The sequence below is a fragment of the Trichechus manatus genome, unplaced genomic scaffold (assembly GCF_000243295.1).
Source record: "Trichechus manatus latirostris isolate Lorelei unplaced genomic scaffold, TriManLat1.0 scaffold00224, whole genome shotgun sequence".
In the NCBI taxonomy this organism is placed as follows: domain Eukaryota; kingdom Metazoa; phylum Chordata; class Mammalia; order Sirenia; family Trichechidae; genus Trichechus; species Trichechus manatus.
Window position 1 is genome coordinate 2771972 of NW_004444160.1, and position 18796 is coordinate 2790767.

Consider the following 18796-nt stretch of genomic DNA (forward strand, 5'->3'; position numbering starts at 1 on the left):
GTATTGTGTGGTTGTTCTCCATTTTATGATTTTCCTATGTGTTATAAATCATAATCTTTTCCTGCGGTTAAAGAGGATTAGAGTGGGATGTAACACCCTTGCTCAGGTCACATCCCTGATCCAATGTGAAGGGAGTTTCCCTGGGATGTGACCCTCACCACCTTTTATCTTACAAAAGATAAAAGGAAAAGGAAGCAAGCAGAGACTTGGGGACCTCATACCACCAAGAAAGCAGTGCCGGGAACAGAGTGCATCCTTTGGACCCAGCGTTCCTGCGCAGAGAAGCTCCTAGTCCAGGGGAAGATTGATGACAAGGACCTTCCTCCAGAGCTGACAGAGAGAGATAGCCTTCCCCTTGAGCTGACACCCTGAATTTGAACTTCTAGCCTACTAGACTGTGAGAAAATAAATTTCTTTTTGTTAAAGCAATCTACTTGTGGTATTTCTGTTATAGCAGCACTAGATGACTAAGACAAAATAGATATAAGATTTGGAAAAGAAATGAACTAAAGTCATTTAGGAGGCTATTACATAGAATAGGTGAGAGATCATGTGTTTTTATTTATGTTTTATACTAAACTGGGAGTGGTGAGGTAATGAGAAGTGGTAGTATTTTGGGTACATCTGCAGGTATAGCAACAGTATTTGCTAATGTTTTATATGTGGTCTGGAGGGAAAAGATAGTAGTCAAAAACTATTCTGATGTTTATGCCTATGTGCATGGCAGTGTGATTTACTGAGATGAAGAAGAGAGAAGGAGTAGGCTTAGAGAAGTGTTGCAAAGTAAGAGTTAAATTTAGAAATGTTCATTGTGAGATAACTATTAGACATTCAAGTGAAAATGTTTAGCAGATAGTGGTAGATATAAGTATGGAGCTCAGCAGAAAGAGTGAGGTGGGATATAAAACTCAACCATTATCGACAACAATAGTACAAAGAACACAGATCATGGAGCCTCCATTACATTAAGTCAATCATGTTTAATAACATAAATAATAAGAATAACACACTTTGGAATTGTGAAGTATTGGACAAAGAAGAGTGAGCTTTTCTAACTTATTTAAAATTTTATGAATAAATGCCAGCTAGCTGACAATCTGCTTATGATTTCATTGGAATCTCTCTCTCTCACTCCCCCTTCTGTATTATTTTCATCAAGAGGTAATTGTGTAGGCATCCTTTTTTTTGTATCATACTTTTAAAAATATAATTCACATAACAAAATTCACCACTTTAAGTGTACAATTCAGTAGATTTTTAGTATATTCACAGAGTTAAGCAATCATCATTGATAGCTAATTTTAGAACATCTTCATCGTCCCCCAAAAAACCTCATATGTGTTAGGATTCACACCATATTCCCCTCTCCACCTAGCAACTGGAAAACACTAATTTATTTTCTGTCCCTATATATTTTTCTTTACTGGAAATTTCATATGAATGGAATTTTATTATATGTGGCCTTTTGTGTCTGGCTTCTTTCTGTTAGCATAATATTTTCAAGAGTTCATCCATGTTGTAGCATGTAACACTACTTCATTTTTTTATAGCTAAATATATCCCATTAAATGGATATATCGTGTTTTGTTTATCCATTCACCTGTTGATGGACATTTAGGTTTTCTCCACTTTTGGGCTGTTATAAATAACAGTGGTAAAATCATTCATGCACAAGTTTTGGTGTGGCTATATCTTTTCAGTAGAATTGCTGGGTCATAAGGCAACACTATGTTTAATATTTGAGAAGATGCTAGACTGTTTTCCAAAGTGGCTGCACCATTTTACTTGTCCACCAGCAGTGTATGAGATTATAATTTTGCCACACCCTCATTAACATTTATTATTACTTGCCTTTTTGATTATAAGTATCCTACTGGATGTGAAGATTTGCATTCCCCTAATGACTAAAGATACTGAGGCTCTTTTCATGAGCTTATTGGTCATTTATTTGTTTTATTTGAAGAAATGTCTATTTAAATCATTTGTCCATTTTTTAATATGGCTGTCTTTTTGTTGTTAACTTGTAAGAGTTTATCATATATTCTGGATACAAGCTCCTTATCAGATTTATGATTTGAAAATTTTTTTTTTCCCATTTTGTTGGTTGTCTTTCAACTTTCTTGTTGGTGTCCTTGGATGGACAAAATTTTTTAATTTTGATTAATTCCAATTCTTATTTTTTTCTTTGATTACTTGTGTTGTTGGTGTAATATCTAAGAAATCTTTATTTAATTAAGGTCGCAAAGATTTATCAATATGTTTTCTAAAGTTTGATAGCTTTAGTTTTTATTTAAGTCAACTATCCATTTTCAGTTAATTTTTGTTTATGATATAAGCCAAGGGTTCAATTTCATTCTTTTTCATGTGGATATTCAGTTTTCCCAGCACCATATGCTGAAAAGACTTCTCTTTCTCAATTGAGTCATAGGATACATGTTGAAAATAAATTGCCCATAAATACAAGTGTTTATTTCTGAACTCTCAAATCTACAGCATTAGTTGATATGTTTATGTTTATGTCAATACTCCTACATTGTTTTGATTACTGTAGCTTTGTGGCATGTTTAGAATGAGGAAAGATGAGTCCTCCAACTTTGTTCTTCCTTTTCAAGACTGTTTCAGTTAATCTGAGTCATTTATATGTTCACAGGAATTTTTGAATCAGCTTGGTAAAAAAGACAGCTGGAATTTTGATAGAGATTATGGTAAATTTGTAGAGAAATTTGGGAAATACTGACAATTTAAAAAACATATCTTCTAATTTATGAACATGGAGTATCTTTCCACTTATTTTGGTCTTAAGTTAGTTAAAGTATGCTTTTTAGTTTTCAGTATACAAATATTACAATTCTTTTGATAAATTTATTCTGAAGTACTTTTTTGATGCTATTATAAATGGAATTATTATCTTAATTTTATTCTTAGGTCTTTTATTGGAAGTACATAGACATACAATCAATTTTTGTATCTATTGATTTTATATGCTGTAAACTTGTTGCATTTATTTATTGGTTCTAGTAGTTTTTGTTTTGCATATATGTGGATTTCTTAGGATTTTCAGTATACAGGATCATGTTATCCATGAATAGCAATAGTTCTACTTTTTCCTTTCCAATCTCAATTTCATTTTGTTTATTTTCTTTACTGACTGCCTTAGCCAGCATCTCTATAAGAGTGCTTAATGGAAGTATTGAATGCATATCTCTGTCTTATTCCTGATTTTTCCATATATTTGTGAATTTCCCTAATATTCTTCTAGTATTGACTTCTATTTCATTTCATTGTGATCAGAGGACATACTGTATAATCTCAATCCCTTTAAAATTATTGAGGCTTGTTTCATGACCTAACTTATGATCTATTCTGGAGAATCTTCCATGTGCACTTTAGAAGAATGTGTATTGTGCTATTATTGGGTGGAGTGTTCTATAGATGTCTGTAAGCTTTAGTTGTTTATATAAAGTTTTTCAGGTCTTCCATTTCCCTTTTCATTTTCTCTTTAGTTGGTCCGTCCATTTGTTGAAGTTGGAGTATTGTAATCTGCAAGTATTATTGTTGAGTTGTCTATTTTTTTCCTCTCAATTCTGTCAGTTTTTGCTTCACATATATTGGGACTCTTTTGTTAGGTATATGTATGTTTATAATTTTTATTTCTTCCTGATAAATTGACACTTTTAACCCTGGTGGTGTAGTGGTTAAGTGCTACTGCGCCTAACCAAAAGGTCAGCAGTTCTAACCCACCAGGTGCTCCTTGGAAACTCTATGGGGCAGTTCTACTTTGTCCTATAGGGTCGTTATGAGTCCGAATCGACTCGACAGCAACAGGTTTGGCTTTTTTTTTGTTTGTTTGTTTGTTTATCATTATACAATGTCCTTTTTTTTCCTCTAGTAACAATTTTTGTTTTAAAGTCTATTTTATATGATACTCATATAACCACTCCAACTCTCTTTCAGTTACTATTTGTATGGACTATATTTTTGTATTTTTTAAACTTGACCTTACTTGTATCTGTGACTCTAAAGTGTCTTAGTTTCCTAGGACTACAGTAACAAAGTAACACAAAGTGGGTGACTTTAAAGAACAGAAATTTATTGTCTTACAGTTATGAAGACTAGAAGTCCAAATCAGGGACTGTCAATGTTGATTCCTACTGAGGGTTCTGAGACAGGAACTGGCCCATACCTCTCTCCTAGCATCTAGTTGCTACCAGCAATGCTTTGCATTCCTTTCCTACTTGTAGATGTATCTTCACATGGCACCTTCCCTCTGTGTGACTCCGTCTCTGTGTCTGCCCTCTTTTATAAGACACCAATCATATAGGATTATTACCCAACTTATATAAGTGCTTGGGTACTAACTGAAAGGATGGTGGTTCAAATTCACCCAGAGGCACCTCAGAAGAAAATCCTGGCAATCTACTTCAAAAAGATCACAGCCATTCAAAACCTTATGGAGCACAGTTCTACTCTGAAATATATGGAGTCGCCGTGAGTTGTAATCGACTCAATGGCAACTGGTTGGCTGTTGGTGTTTTTTATATATATATATATATATATATATATACATATATATATATATATATATATATACACACAGAGAGAAAGAGAGTAAAACTTGGGAAAGCCTGAACTGGTGAAAGGAAAACTCAAATATTTTTCACTAAAACAATTACTTCAGCCTAATATTCTCTGAACACTGGAATTTTCGAGATGCAGATGGAATAAGAAATCATTGATTTTGCAACCCAGATATGAGGAATTGCAGAGGTGAAAGCCAGAAATGATTCCAAGAAGTACAAGAGTCAGAGAGGAAGGCTCAGTCTTCCACTTCCTTTTGCATTGTTACTGATTGTGAGTGCGTACTGTGCACCACTACTGTTCTGTGAGTATATCTATTATTTACATTTTTGCCCTTTTTTGTTCCTTTTTTTAAATTTTGCCCTTAAATTTTTTTCAGCAAAGAACATCATGCATAAATTTAGAAGAAGGTAAGACATGCTAATAAATTTATTTATTTTCATTAAAACCTATAAAAGCACACTTTTTTCCTTGTCTTGAGAGGTTTTACTCCTTATTTTTAATTTTTAGTTTTCTCTTCAACTATTTGTAATTTTGATACATGCTATTACAATTGTTATGTATTGAATTGTGCCCCCCCAAAAAATGTGTGTCAACTTGGCTAGCCTATGATTCCCAGAACTGTGTGGTAGTTCACCATTTTGTGATGTGATGTGATTAGCCTATGTGTTGTAAATCCTAACTTCTATAATGTTAATAAGGAAGGATTAGAGGCAGTTACGTTAATGAGGCAGGACACAATCTACAGGATTAGGTTGTATCTTGAGTCGATCTGTTTTGAGACATAAGAGAGAGAAGTGAGCATAGAGGAGAGGGACCTCATACCACCAAGAAAGAAGAGCCAAGAGAAGAGCGCATCCTTGGGACTTGGAGTCCCTGCGCTGAGAAATCGTAGGCCCAAGGGAAGATTGTTGACAAGGACCTTCCTCTAGAGCCAACAGAGAGAGAAATTCTTCCCCTGGAGCTGGCACCCTGAATTCAGACTTCCAGCCTCCTAGACTGTGAGAAAATAAATTTCACTTTGTTAAAGCCATGCACTTGTGATATTTCCACCATAGAACTAGATAACTAAGACAGAATTTGGTACCAGAAGTGGTGTACTGCTCTAACAAATAACTAAAATTTGGAACCGGTTTTGGAATTGAGTAATAGGTAGAGGCTGGAAGAGATTTAAGTGCCTAGTAGTAAAAGCCTAGATTGTCTTAAAGAGACTATTGGTAGAATTATGGACATAAAAGACAGTTATGGTGAGAGATGAGAAGGAGGTGAGGAGATATGTAACATTGGAGAATGACACAGACAGCAAGAAGCAGCAGCAGAGAAACGGCAGCAACAGACCCAGGAGACTAGTGTAAGATGGTGTGGGAGCTGAGTCATGGAGCAAGACAGCTGGGTGCTTTCTGGCAGTAGACTTCTTGGCAGAGTGGGGTGCCACCAGGCACTTATTGGTAGAGCTAAAGAGCTTTTGAACACTTGCACAAGTAGGACAGACGCTGAGCCAGCCCAAGAGACCCAGGGGGAAAAGGGCCCAAGGGGCTGAGAGGCCAAGGAACTAGGAAGCAGAAGCTAAAGAGACAAGCAGCACAGGAAGTAGAGCTGCCTCTGTCTCAAAGGGTAAAACCACAACCTCTGGGGTCTGAGAGGGTGGAATGATGCCCTGCTGAGTCTCAAAGGGTGGGGCCATGGCCTCCTGGGTTTCAAAGAGTCAGATCTTCACCAGCTTAGTTCTGGAGTGTGGGGCTCCCATTCACAAGTGCCAGGGGACAGGTCCAGATCTGCTGAGCAAAGCTGAAGGGGCTGGGCTGCCATGCCCAAGGGGCAGAAGAACAGGGCCTGCTGGGGCCGAGGTGGTAGGGTTGCCACTCGGACAGCCTAGGAGAATGGGGTTGCCTAAAGCTGAGGGAGGGAGCAGAGTTGCCATTCCACTGGGCTTGGAAGATGGAGCTGAAGCCCAGGGTCAAGGATACTCCACCCAGAATCCTGAGAGTGTGGCCAACCCCCAGAGTCTGGAGGGCAGGGCCATTGCCTAAATGATCTCAGAGAACAGAGGATTATTTTCAAGCCTAGAGAGCTAATGTAATGTGTTCTGCTGATTTGCCTGGTGCCTGTTATCCCTTCTTTCCTTCCAATTTCTCCTATTTATAATGGAAATGTCTACCTTGTGCCTGTTCCACCATCGTACTTTGGAAGCAGATAACTTGTATTCTTGTAGTTGATTTAAGACTTTTGGGGTGATATGATGAAGTGAATACGTTTTACATGAATTTAGGGGTGCCAAAGGGTAGAATGTTATGGATTGGATTGTGTCCCCAAAACTGTGTGTCAACTTGACTAGGCCTTGATTCCCAACATTGTGTGGCTGTCCTTCATTTTGTGATCTGATGTAATTATCCTATGTGTTGTAAATCTTAACCTCTATGATGTTAATGAGGCAGGATTAGAGGCAGTTATGTTAATGAAGTAGGACATAATCTACAGGTGTAGGTTGTATCTTGAGTCAATCTGTTTTGAGATATAAAAAAGAGAAGTGAGCAGAGTGGGGAGGGACCTCATACCACCAAGAAAGAAGAGCCATGAGAAAAGTGCATTCTTGGGACCAGGGTCCCTCTGCTGAGAGACTCCTAGACCCAAAGGAAAAATGATTACAAGGACCTTCACCCAGAGCCAACAGAGAGAGAAAGCCTTCACCTGGAGCTGACACCCTGATTTCAGACTTCAAGCCTCCTAGACTGTGAGAGAATAAATTTCACTTTGTTAAAGCCATCCACTTGTGGTATTTCTGTTATAGCAGCACTAGATAACTAAGGGAGCCCTGGTGGCTCAGTGGTTAAGATTTTGGCTGCTAACCAAAAAATTGGCAGTCTGAATCCACCAGCCACACTTTGGAAACCCTATGGGGCAGTTCCACTCTGTCCTATAGGGTCACTATGGGTGAGAATCGTCCTGACAGCAACAGGTTTGGTTTTTGGTTAGATAACTACGACAACAATTTTCAAAATCCACTCCTTCATTTCTTGAAATTCTTTCCTTCAAAATTTCTTCTTTTGCCAAAAAAAGAGATGCATTTCCTCATTTAACACAGTCATTATATGTAAAAATAGCAAAACATTCTTCTCAAGTGTTTTTTTTTTCTTACGTATTTTATTGAAGTGTGCTAACTTTATCATATAATGATGTTGATAGTTTTCAGTTTTTTCTTTGTGTTTGAGATAGACATATTTTTGAAGATCATAAATTCCTTATTTTTATAACGTATTTCCTTTTTTGTTTACTTTTTTAAAAAAGTTTATTCCTTCACAGCCATGGAGGAGAGAGTAAGAAATTTATCTGTGAAAGAAAAGTTTGACATTGTCAAAATGATAACTGAAGAGAAAATACTGTCAGGGAAGTCGTAATTAAATTTTAGTGTGACAAAATGCAAATTTACTCAATTATGAAAGAAAAAGATAAAATAATTGAAAATTACGTGAGCAGCAACAAAGTAACCTTCAAGAAAGGAAAGGATGGAAATTACGCAGAAATCAACAAATCTCTTTTTCAGTGATTTCTTCAAGCTTCCGTCAGAAATGTTCCCGTTTCAGAACCTATTCTGCAAGTAAAGTCAAAGCAAATGGCAAAACTTTTAAAAGTTGATAGATTCTCAGCATCTAACCAGTGGCTTCAGAACTTAAAAAATAAAAACATGTAATCAGTTGCAGTGTAGCTTGCGAGGAGTCAAACAAGGTTGACAAAGATGTTCAAAACTGGTTGACAAAATTAAAAGACATTATAAGGGGATATGATCCTAAAGACATTGAAAGCGCTGATGAGACTGCTCTATTTTAAAGGCAATGCTTAATAGGGACCTGAAAATGAAGGGGGAAGAATCTCAAAGGATCTGTTTTCGAAAGAGTGGCTTACCGACCTCTTGACCACATTTGTAGATGGGACATTTGATAAACCACGAGTAACTGGAAAGAGCAAGAAACCACAATTCTTCAAGAACATAAAAATTAATCAGCTTTCAGTACAATGGAAATGGAATATAAAAGCTTGGATGACAGGAACGATTTATGAAGATTATTAAAATAAACTTGTAACAATAGCATGAAAAAACAAAATTGAAGCATTTTTTTGTTAATTAACAATACTACTTGTCATCAGCCACTGCCCATGTCCAATATCAAATTATTTTTTTCCACCATCCATGAGGTCTGTCCTACAGCCTCTGGATAATGGCATTATCAAAAATATTAATCTACAAGAAGCTATTGCTTCAAAAAGTGATTGCAAACATTAAGATGTGCAAGATGGCATCAGAGAGTTCAGGGAAAATAGATGTCTTTGATGCAATTTCACTTCGTAAGTGATTAATCAAAATGATTAAGGAAAAAAATCTTAAGAAAATGCTTTAAGAACTGTGGTGTCTTCTTCATCAGTGGCAATAGTATACAAAATGAAACAGTTATTGAGCCCGATAACATCATGCAGATTCAGAACTCATTAAATTTTATTTACAGTCCTGTTTCAGAAAATAGGGTCAATGTCACATATTACACTGATAACAACAAAGAAATTGCCACAGAAATGGAAGCTATAACCTGCAAGAAATTGTGAACTCACAATCTGAAGATGACAATGGTGAAGATGATGAAGACCCACCATTAGAAGAGCCTGAACCTTTAAGTCTAACACACGTTTTTAGCTATGTAAAGGCTTTGAAGGAATTTGGAAAAGTTAAAGGATACCAAAAGTCTTTTGTTAAAGCTAGGGACTTGGCAATTTGTTTCAATAATTTCATCAAAAAAATAATGAAACAAACTAAACAGTTGATGTTAGATGTTTTTATTAAAAGGGGAATTTTATATTGTTTGGATAGTATATGCACATATCTGTACATAATCTGAATAAATATGCAAATCATGTGGGGTTTTTTTCCCTTTAAATGGTTTCATTTCTTTTCTAGTCCTACAAAATTTAATAGAGACTCTTTCTGGGTGTTTATGAGGTAGAATTCTTAACAGAGAGCAATAGAAAAGTGGTAAGACTTCACCTTGTCAAAAGCGGAAAACCTGGAAGACTCAGAAAAACAAGGCAGTTCCGTAGAGTTCAGGCTCTCACAGGTTTCACTGTATATCCTCATTACATATATATATATCCTCGTTTACTTAACTGAACATATTTTCAAAGAAAGGGTTGGTGTCACCCAGTGCAGTAACTCATGATGTCACACCCCCCATGCTAATTACCACAATATTGTAGCTAAAACACCATAAAATTTGACAAAACCATCAACTATAAAAACACCAGCAGCAAAGAAAATAACAGCATGTGCCTATAGCGCATGCAGATGAAACCACATAGTTCGAAGTGTCATTCCAATCAGGTAATAATGACAGCTGTGACCGGAGTGCATTAGAAGGTTCAAAAAGTAAATTAGCATAGAGTTTTATCCTTGTAGGTATATTGATACATGTAAGCTGGGCTTATGAAAAATATTTTTGCCCTTATAACTAACTATAGGGATATTTTTATAAAAAAAAATAAATGTCTGCTGAAACACTGCACAAAAATTTTATAAACGTATTTATGTCATCCTCTCTGACAGTGTCACCTGGTGTGGTCTGCAACTCTGAGACCCCCTTAGTGACACCACTACCTGTTTCCCTAAATATGCTCATATTCAGAGGTACAGGGCTTAGGACTTCAAATATATCTTTGGGGAAAACAATTCAAAATAGAACATAAAGTTAATCTCATGACTCATAATCCTATGATGTGTTTTTTTTCTTTTAATCATTTTTTTTAATTTCTACCTTTTGACTAGAATCTTTAGTCCTTTACATTAAATGTAATTACTAATAATGTCAGATTTGCAGCTGCCATTTTGCTATTTATTTTCTGTATTGCAAGTCTTCTCTCTTCCTATATTACTACCTTCTTTTCCATTAAATGTGTATTTTCTTGTCTAACATTTTAATTCTCTTTTTATTTCATTTACTAAATATATGAAGTTGTTTTCTTAGTGGCTGCCTTTTGGATTACAATAAACATCTTAACTATAACTACCTATTTTGTATTAACAGGAACTCAATTTCAATAGTACACAAAAAATTGTTCCAATACAAGTCTTCTCTCATCAGTCTTTTATGTTCTTATTGTCATACAAATTATATATTAATATACTATAAGCCATCAGCAGTTTTATAATTATGGTTTTATGCAGTTTTTTTTTTTAATTCAAGAGAAGGAAAATGTTACAAATAAAAATATATTTATACAACTTTTATATTTATCAATGTACTTACCTTTACAGCTGTCCTTTGTTTCTTTGTGTAAACCCAAGTTACTTTCTAGTACCTTTTCTTTGCAGCCTGAAAAACTCTCTTAGTTTTTTTTGTTTTTTTTTTTGTTTTTTGTTTTTTTTTATAGTATAACTGCTAGCAGTGAGTTCTCTCAGGATGTATTTACCTGGGGATGCATTACTTTCTTCACATTTCTGAAACAGTTTTTTATGGCTATAGAATTCTAGGTTGACAGTCTTTATCATCCACTCTTATTATTGTATTCCACTACTTTCTAGCCTCCATAATTTCTGATGAGAACTCTACTGTTAATCTTATTGAGGATCCCTTTTATGTAATGAGTCGTTTTTGTCTTGCAGCTCTCAAGATCTTCTTTTTGTCTTTGGTGTTCAACAATTTCATTATTACGTGTCTAGATGTAGATTTCTCGGAATTTGTCTAACTTTGAGTTCAGTGATGTTTTTTAGATGTGTAAATTAGTGTGTTTTTCATCAAATTTATGAAGTTGTTGCCATTATGTCTTCAAACACTCTTTCATCTTTTTCAATCTTTCCTCCTCTATAAGCCATCTTAGGCATACATTATTGTACTTGATTGTCTTCCACAAGTCATTGAGACTCTGTTCATTTTTATTTATTATTTTATCTTTCTTTTTCCTAGACTGGAAAATATCAATTTACTGAAATGTGTTTCCCAGACTACACTGAGGGGTTCGGTGCCATGTTGAGACATAACTTCAAATCTTCAAATGACAGTTTACAACTCTGCCTTGCCTTCATTCCCTGCTTAAACAGAACCTCAAGGTCAGCCAGAGGTGATAGATTAAGGCCTTCACAAGTCTTTTCTGGGCATGTGCACCACCCTGCACATGTGTTAAGAAAGATTTTGGAAAGTTTCCAAGAAGCCTAGGGACATGTCATTCCCTAGATCTTACTTTTAAATTGTTTCATCAGCCTCTTGCATTGCCACCCCAGGTAGCTGTAATGTTAATCAATTGTCATGAATCATTTTGACAAACAACCTGGAGATTGTGCTGTTTATTGCTCTGTCGGGCCAAGCAAAGACGATCCCTGGGCATGGAGCTTTTCACGGAGCTGCCAGACAGACCAAATTGTGATAAATATCTGAGAAAGGGGCTTTTGGAGGAACTACCAAGCCTTTCTTCCATCTCCATTGGCTACTAGGCTGTTAGTTTTCAATCTTTCTTCCATCTTCATTGCTATTAGGTTGTTGGTTTTTCGAGCCTTCTTCTGGTTTGGGAGAAAAGGGTAGGACTATTAAAGGTCATAACATCATAAAACTTCTTCTTAGTACTGAGATTCAGCCATTTCTATTCAATAAGTGACCATTAAGTTGTTGCATTCCTTGAGGTAATTTCCAGATTTTCAGCAAGGTTGGTTTTGACAGTTTTTTGCCAGTGTCCCCACTGCTTTTACAGAGGAGCAAATTTTCTGAGGTCCTTACTTCAACATTTTGAAAGTGCTTCTCCATAGCCATCTCTTGACAGTTCTCCTTTCTTCCGTCCTTTTGTCTAATGATTCTTTTATCCGTTAAAATTCGACCTCAAGGAATTGCTGTCCATACTCATTTGCCACTTACTGAAAAAATATGTGACCTCTTCAACTGAAAATGTGTTGTGCATAAACTTATCCTTTGACCCACAATACTATATCTAGGAATCTATCCCAACAATACAGTGGGAAATATGCAAATATCTAAGGCAAATCACTAAAAGCATATTTCTGATAATAAAAGACAGAAAACAACACAAATGCCCATTAAGTGGGACTAGCTGAATAAATTATGGTTTGTGGTATATCCAACACAATTGTGGGTGTACTAAAGCTAAAAAAAAAAAAAATGAGGAACTGTTCCATATACCGTAATGTAGTGATCACCAGGGTATATTGCTATAACAACAAAAAACAATACTAAAAAAATGTGGAGGACTTCCATTTTCACCTATAAAGGATTACTTACTATGGGAATAGCCATGCCAACATAAATATTCTAGAAAATAGACAAAATATATTGGACAAATAAACTAGACACTGAACAACAGGCAGCATAAGATTGTGATTTCTAAAAGAATGGAAACAAATGATGTGATCCTTATGATTTTTCAAACTTACTTGCTACAGACGGTTTCTGGCCTCAGTTCAGGAAGGAGAAATACAAACAGTGCAGAAATTGTATTGAGATGAGGAGACATAGATCAAAGATTGTAGAATATGAGGCTGCTAAACATTAATAATCGGAAAGTGGAATGCACAAAGTATGAATCTAGGAAAATGGGAAGTCATCAGAAATGAAATGGAACACATAAAGAGTAGTATCCTAGTTATTAGTGAGCTGAAATGGACTGGTATTTGCCGTTTTGAATCAGTTAATCATCTAGTCTATTATACCAGGAATGACAACTTGAAGAGGAATGGCATTGAATTCATGGTTAAAAAGAACATTTCAAGATCTATCCTGAAGTACTACGCTGCCAGGGATAGGATAATATTCATATGCCTACAAGGAAGATCAGTTAATGTGACTATTATTCAAATGTACAAAGCAGCCACTAATGCCAAAGAAGAGGAAATTGAGTATTTTCTCCAACTTCTGCAGTCCGAAATTGATCAAACATGAAATCAAGATGCATTGATAATTACTGGTGATTGGAATGTGAAAGCTGGAAACGAAGGATTTGTAGTTGGAAAATACGGCCTCAGTGATAGAAATGACACCAGAGATCACATGAGAGAATTTTGCAAGACCAATGACTTATTCATTGAAAATACTTTTTTCAAAAACTTAAATGGTTACTATGCATTTGGACCTCACAGGATGGAAAACACAGGAATCAAATCGACTACATCCGTGAAAAGAGACCATGGAAAAGCTCAATATCATCAGTCAGAACAAGGCCAGGGGCCGATTGCAGAGCAGACCATCATTGCTCATTGGTAAGTTCAAGCTGCAGCTGAAGAAAATGAAAACAAGCTTATGAGAACCAAAATATGACCTTGAGTATATCCCACCTGAATTTGGAGACCATCTGAAGAAAAGGTTCGATGCACTGAACACTAATGACCAAAGACCAGGCAAGTTGTGGGGTGACATGAAGGTCATTATACATGAAGAAAGCAAAAGGTCATTAAAAAGACAGGAAAGAGAGAAAAGACAAAAATGAATGTCAGAAAAGACTCTGAAACATTCTCTTCAATGTAGAGTCGCTAAAGTGAATGGAAGAAATGATGAAGTAAAAGAGCTAAACAGGTTTCAAAGGACAGTTCGATAAGACAATATAAACTATTATAATGAAACGTGCAAAGACTTGGAGTTAGAAAAAAAAAAGGAGAGAACACGCTCGGCATTTTTCAAGCAGAAAGGACTGAAGAAAAAATTCAAGCTTCAAGTTGCAATATTGAAGGATTCTGTGGAAACCCTGGTGGTGTAGTGGTTAAAAGCTACAGCTGCTAACCAAAAGGTCAGCAGTTCAAATCCTCCAGGTGCTCCTTGGAAACTCTAGGAGGCAGTTGTACTCTGTCCTATAGGGTCTCTATGAGTTGGAATCGACTCGACGGCAACAGGTTTATGGGTTTGTTATGGGGAAAATGTTAAATTATGCAGGAAGGATCAAAAGAAGATGGAACGAATACTCAGAGTCACTGGACCAAAATTGGTTGATATTCAAACATTTCAGAAACTAGCATATGATCAAGAACCGATGATCCTGAAGGAAGAGGTCCAAGCTGCAGTGAAGGCATTGGCGAAAAACAGGGCTCCAGGACTCGATGAAATACAGAGATGTTTCAACAAATGGATTCAGTGCTGGAAGTGCTCACTCGTCCATGTCAAGAAATTTGGAAGACAGCTTCCTGGCCAACCAACTGGAAGAGATCCATATTTGTACCCATTCCAAAGAAAGGTGATCCAAAAGAATGTGGAAATTATCAAACAATATCATTAATATCACACACAAGTAACATTTTGCTGAAGATAATTCAAAAGCAGTTGCAGCAGTACATCGACAAGGAACTGTCAGAAATTCAAGCTGGATTCAGAGAGGATACGGAACAAGGGATATCATTGCTGATGTCAGAGGGATCCTGGCTGAAAGCAGAGAATCCCAGAAAGATGTGTTTACCTCTGTTTTATAGACTACTGGAAGGCATTTGACTGTGTGAATCATAACAAATTATGGATAACATTGTGAATAATAGGAATTCCAGAACACTTAATCATGCTCATGCAGATCCTATACATAGATCAAAAGGCTGTTGTTCAAACAGAACAAGGGTATACTGTGTGGTTTAAAATCAGGAAATGTGTGCACCAGGGTTGTATCCTTTCACCATGTTTACTCAATTTGTATGCTGAGCAAATAATCTGAGAAGCTGGACTATAAAAAGTAGAATTTGGCAACAGGATTGGTGGATGACTCACTAACAGCCTGTGATATGCAGATGACACAACTTTGCTTGCTGAAAACAAAGAGGACTTGGAGCACTTACTGATGAAGATCAAAGACTACAGCCTTCAGTATGGATTGCACCTCAACATACAGAAAACAAAAAATCCTCACAAATGCCTCAATAAGCAACATCATGATAAATGGAGAAAATATTGAAGTTATCAAGGATTTCATTTTATTTGGATCCACAATTAATGTCCATGGAAGCAGCAGACAAGAAATCAGACAACGTATTGCATTGGGCAAATTTGCTGCAAAAGATGTTTTTAAATTGTTGAAAAGCAAAGATGTCACTTTGAGGATTTAGGTGCACCTGATCCAAGCCATGATATTTTCAGTCGTCTCATATGTATGGGAAAGCTGGACAATGAATAAGGAAAACTAAATAAGAGTCGATGCCTTTGAATTATGGTGTTGGAGAAGAATATTTAATATACCATCCACTGCCAGAAGAATGAAGCACAGCCAGAGTGCTCCTTGGAAACGAGTATGGCGAGACTTTGTCTCATGTACTTTGGACATGTCATTAGGATGGACCAGTCCCTGGAGAAGGACATTATACTTGGTAAGGTACAGAGTCAGCAAAAAAGAGAAAAACCCTCAACAAGACGGATTCACACAGTGGCTGTAACAATAGGCTCAAATATAGCAATTATTGTGAGGATGGGGCAGGACCAGGTAGTGTTTAATTATGTAGTACATAGGGTCACTATGAGTCGGAACCAACTAGACGGCACTTAACAACAACAAAATTTGTGGGGCAAAACTCCATAAAACTTGCATGAGATACACGTTGACAGAACCCCAGAGATATGAGAAGTATCCCCCCAAGTCTTTCACAGAGTTCTGATCTGTGCATGAATGGAATTTAATCTCAAGAGGTAGCTAAGTAGTAGGCTGATCAATCTTGGATTTCCGACAGTGTTGTAAATATTTTATATTTTTACTATCCAGAGAAAAGAGACCTCATAATACACAGGGAATTGGGTAGCATCCTCAGAAGAGTCTTAACATAGTAATGGGGCAGGTAGTAAACTAATTTCAGCATATGGGTTGTGCTGAACCCTCCCTAAAAAAGATTAAAGCAAGGCTTGAAGGATCCAACTTATTTTAAGTAACAACTGCATCTAAGAACAAAGTCCAGCATTCTTTAAAATAATACAACAAAATCCAGCACTTAAAATGCAAACACATGTTTAGGATCCAATAAAAAACTAATAAATATGTAAAGAAGCAAGAAAATATGTGTCATATAATTAGCAGTAAAATTAATCAATAAAAACAGAACCAGAAGAAGAAAGCAATGTCGGAACCCTCTCCCATTCAAAAAAAAAAAAAAATACACTGAAGTTAATCTTAACAATATGTGCAAGAATGTTAAAGGACAGACAAAAAATAAAAATACATATAGTGAGAGGAAGTCCCACCATCTTCACTTCTAAGGAGCATTCTGGCTATACTTCCAAGATAAAATTTTTTCATTCTTCTGGCAGTCCATGGTATATTCAGTATTCTTTGCCAACACCATAATTCAAGGCTTCAATTCTTACTTGGTCTTCCTTATTCATTGTCCAGCTTTTGCATGAATATTAGGCAATTGAAAATAGCATGGTTTGGGTCAGGTGCACGTTAGTCCTCAAAGTAACATCATTGCCTTTTAATACTTTAAACAGGTCTCTAGAGCAGATTTGCCCAATGCAATATGTCATTTGATTTATTTTCTTTTTTTTTAAGTTCCCAGAGAAAAGTCTTTTTTTTTTTTTTTTTTTAACCTCATGTACACAGAAATAAGGTCACACACTCTGTTCATGGAAAATTTTTGTATTAGTCCAGGCAAATGTCCATTTTTATGTTATTTTTTTCCCCTTGTTCCTAACCCTTATTCCACTTAGTTGTCAGATTGCTTTCCAGAATGGCCATACCACTTTATAATTCCACAAGACGTGCATGAGAATTTCCATTTATCACTATACTCACTAGCAATTAATATCTTATTTCTTATTTTTTCTCCAATCCTATAGATGTAAAATGATATCCTCATTTGATTCCTTGACTGCTGCTTGTATAAGCTTTGATTGTGGATTCCAGAAAAATGAAATCGTTGACAACTTCAATATGTTCTCCATTTATCATGATATTGCTTATTGGTCGAGTTGTGAGGATTTTTTTCTTTATATTAATGTGTAATTTATACTGAAGGCTATAGTCTTTGATCTTCATCAGTAAGTGCTTCAAGTCGCCTTCACTTTCAGCAAGGTTGTGCCATCTGCATATTGCGGGTTGTTAATGAGTCTTCCTCCAATCCTGATGCCGCATTCTTCTTCGTATAGTCCAGCTTCTCGGATTATTTGCTCAGTATACAGATTGAATAAGTATTGTGAAAGGATACAACCTTTATGCACATATTTTATGATTTTAAACCATGTTGCATCCCCTTGTTCTGTTTGAACAACTGCCTCTTGGTCTATGCACAGGATCTGCATGAGCATAATTAAGAGTTCTGGAATTCCCATTCTTTGCAATGTTATCCGTAATTTGTTATCATCCACACAGTCAAATACCTTTACATAGTCAAGAAAACACAGGCAAACCTCTTTGTGGTATTCTTTGCTTTCAGCCAAGATCCATCTGACATCAGTAATGCTATCCCTCATTCCATGTCCTCTTTTGAATCCTGCTTGAATTTGTGACAGTTCCCTGCCGCTATAATGCTGCCACCATTTTTTAATTATCTTTAGCAAAAATTTACTTAAGTGTGATAATAATATTGACAACTTACATACTACAGAAAAAAAAATCCCATTAACTTGAAAATATATATTACATATTGATCAAAATTAAGCCCAGAGAAAAACAAAAATGAACAAAGCATCACTGACATGTGGCATAATATCAAGCAGTATAACACATATGTAATCGTAATGTTAGATGTGGTAATGGTGAAAACAAATATTTGAAAATATAATGACTAAATTTTTTTTAAATATGAAAAAAATATAAACTCCCCTCTCTGAGAAGTTCAAGAAATACCAAGCAGAATAAATGTTAGATAAATTATAACATTTAACATTAAAATTAAACCAGTAAAAACCAGTAAAAAATAGAAAATATTAAAAGCATCCTGAGCATACAGAGGATGAAAACTAGGAGTAACACCAGACTTCTTGTCAGAGAGAATTTAAGGCAAAAGACAATGTGTTGACATCTTTAAAGCATGAAAATGAAGATGAAAAGATGTCAAACTGGTATCTTTTCAAAATGAAGGTTAAATGAAAATCCCTTCAGTTAATCAAAATCTGAGAGAATTCACTAAATGCAAAATTATATTACTGGAAATTTTGAAGGAAGTTCTTTAGGGAGAAGAAAAGTGATATCAGAAATGTTTAATATTTGGCAAAATATAAGTGCCAAGCTATTTTCTCATTTTTAAACTTCTTAAAGAATAATTGTTCAAACTAAAAACAATAGC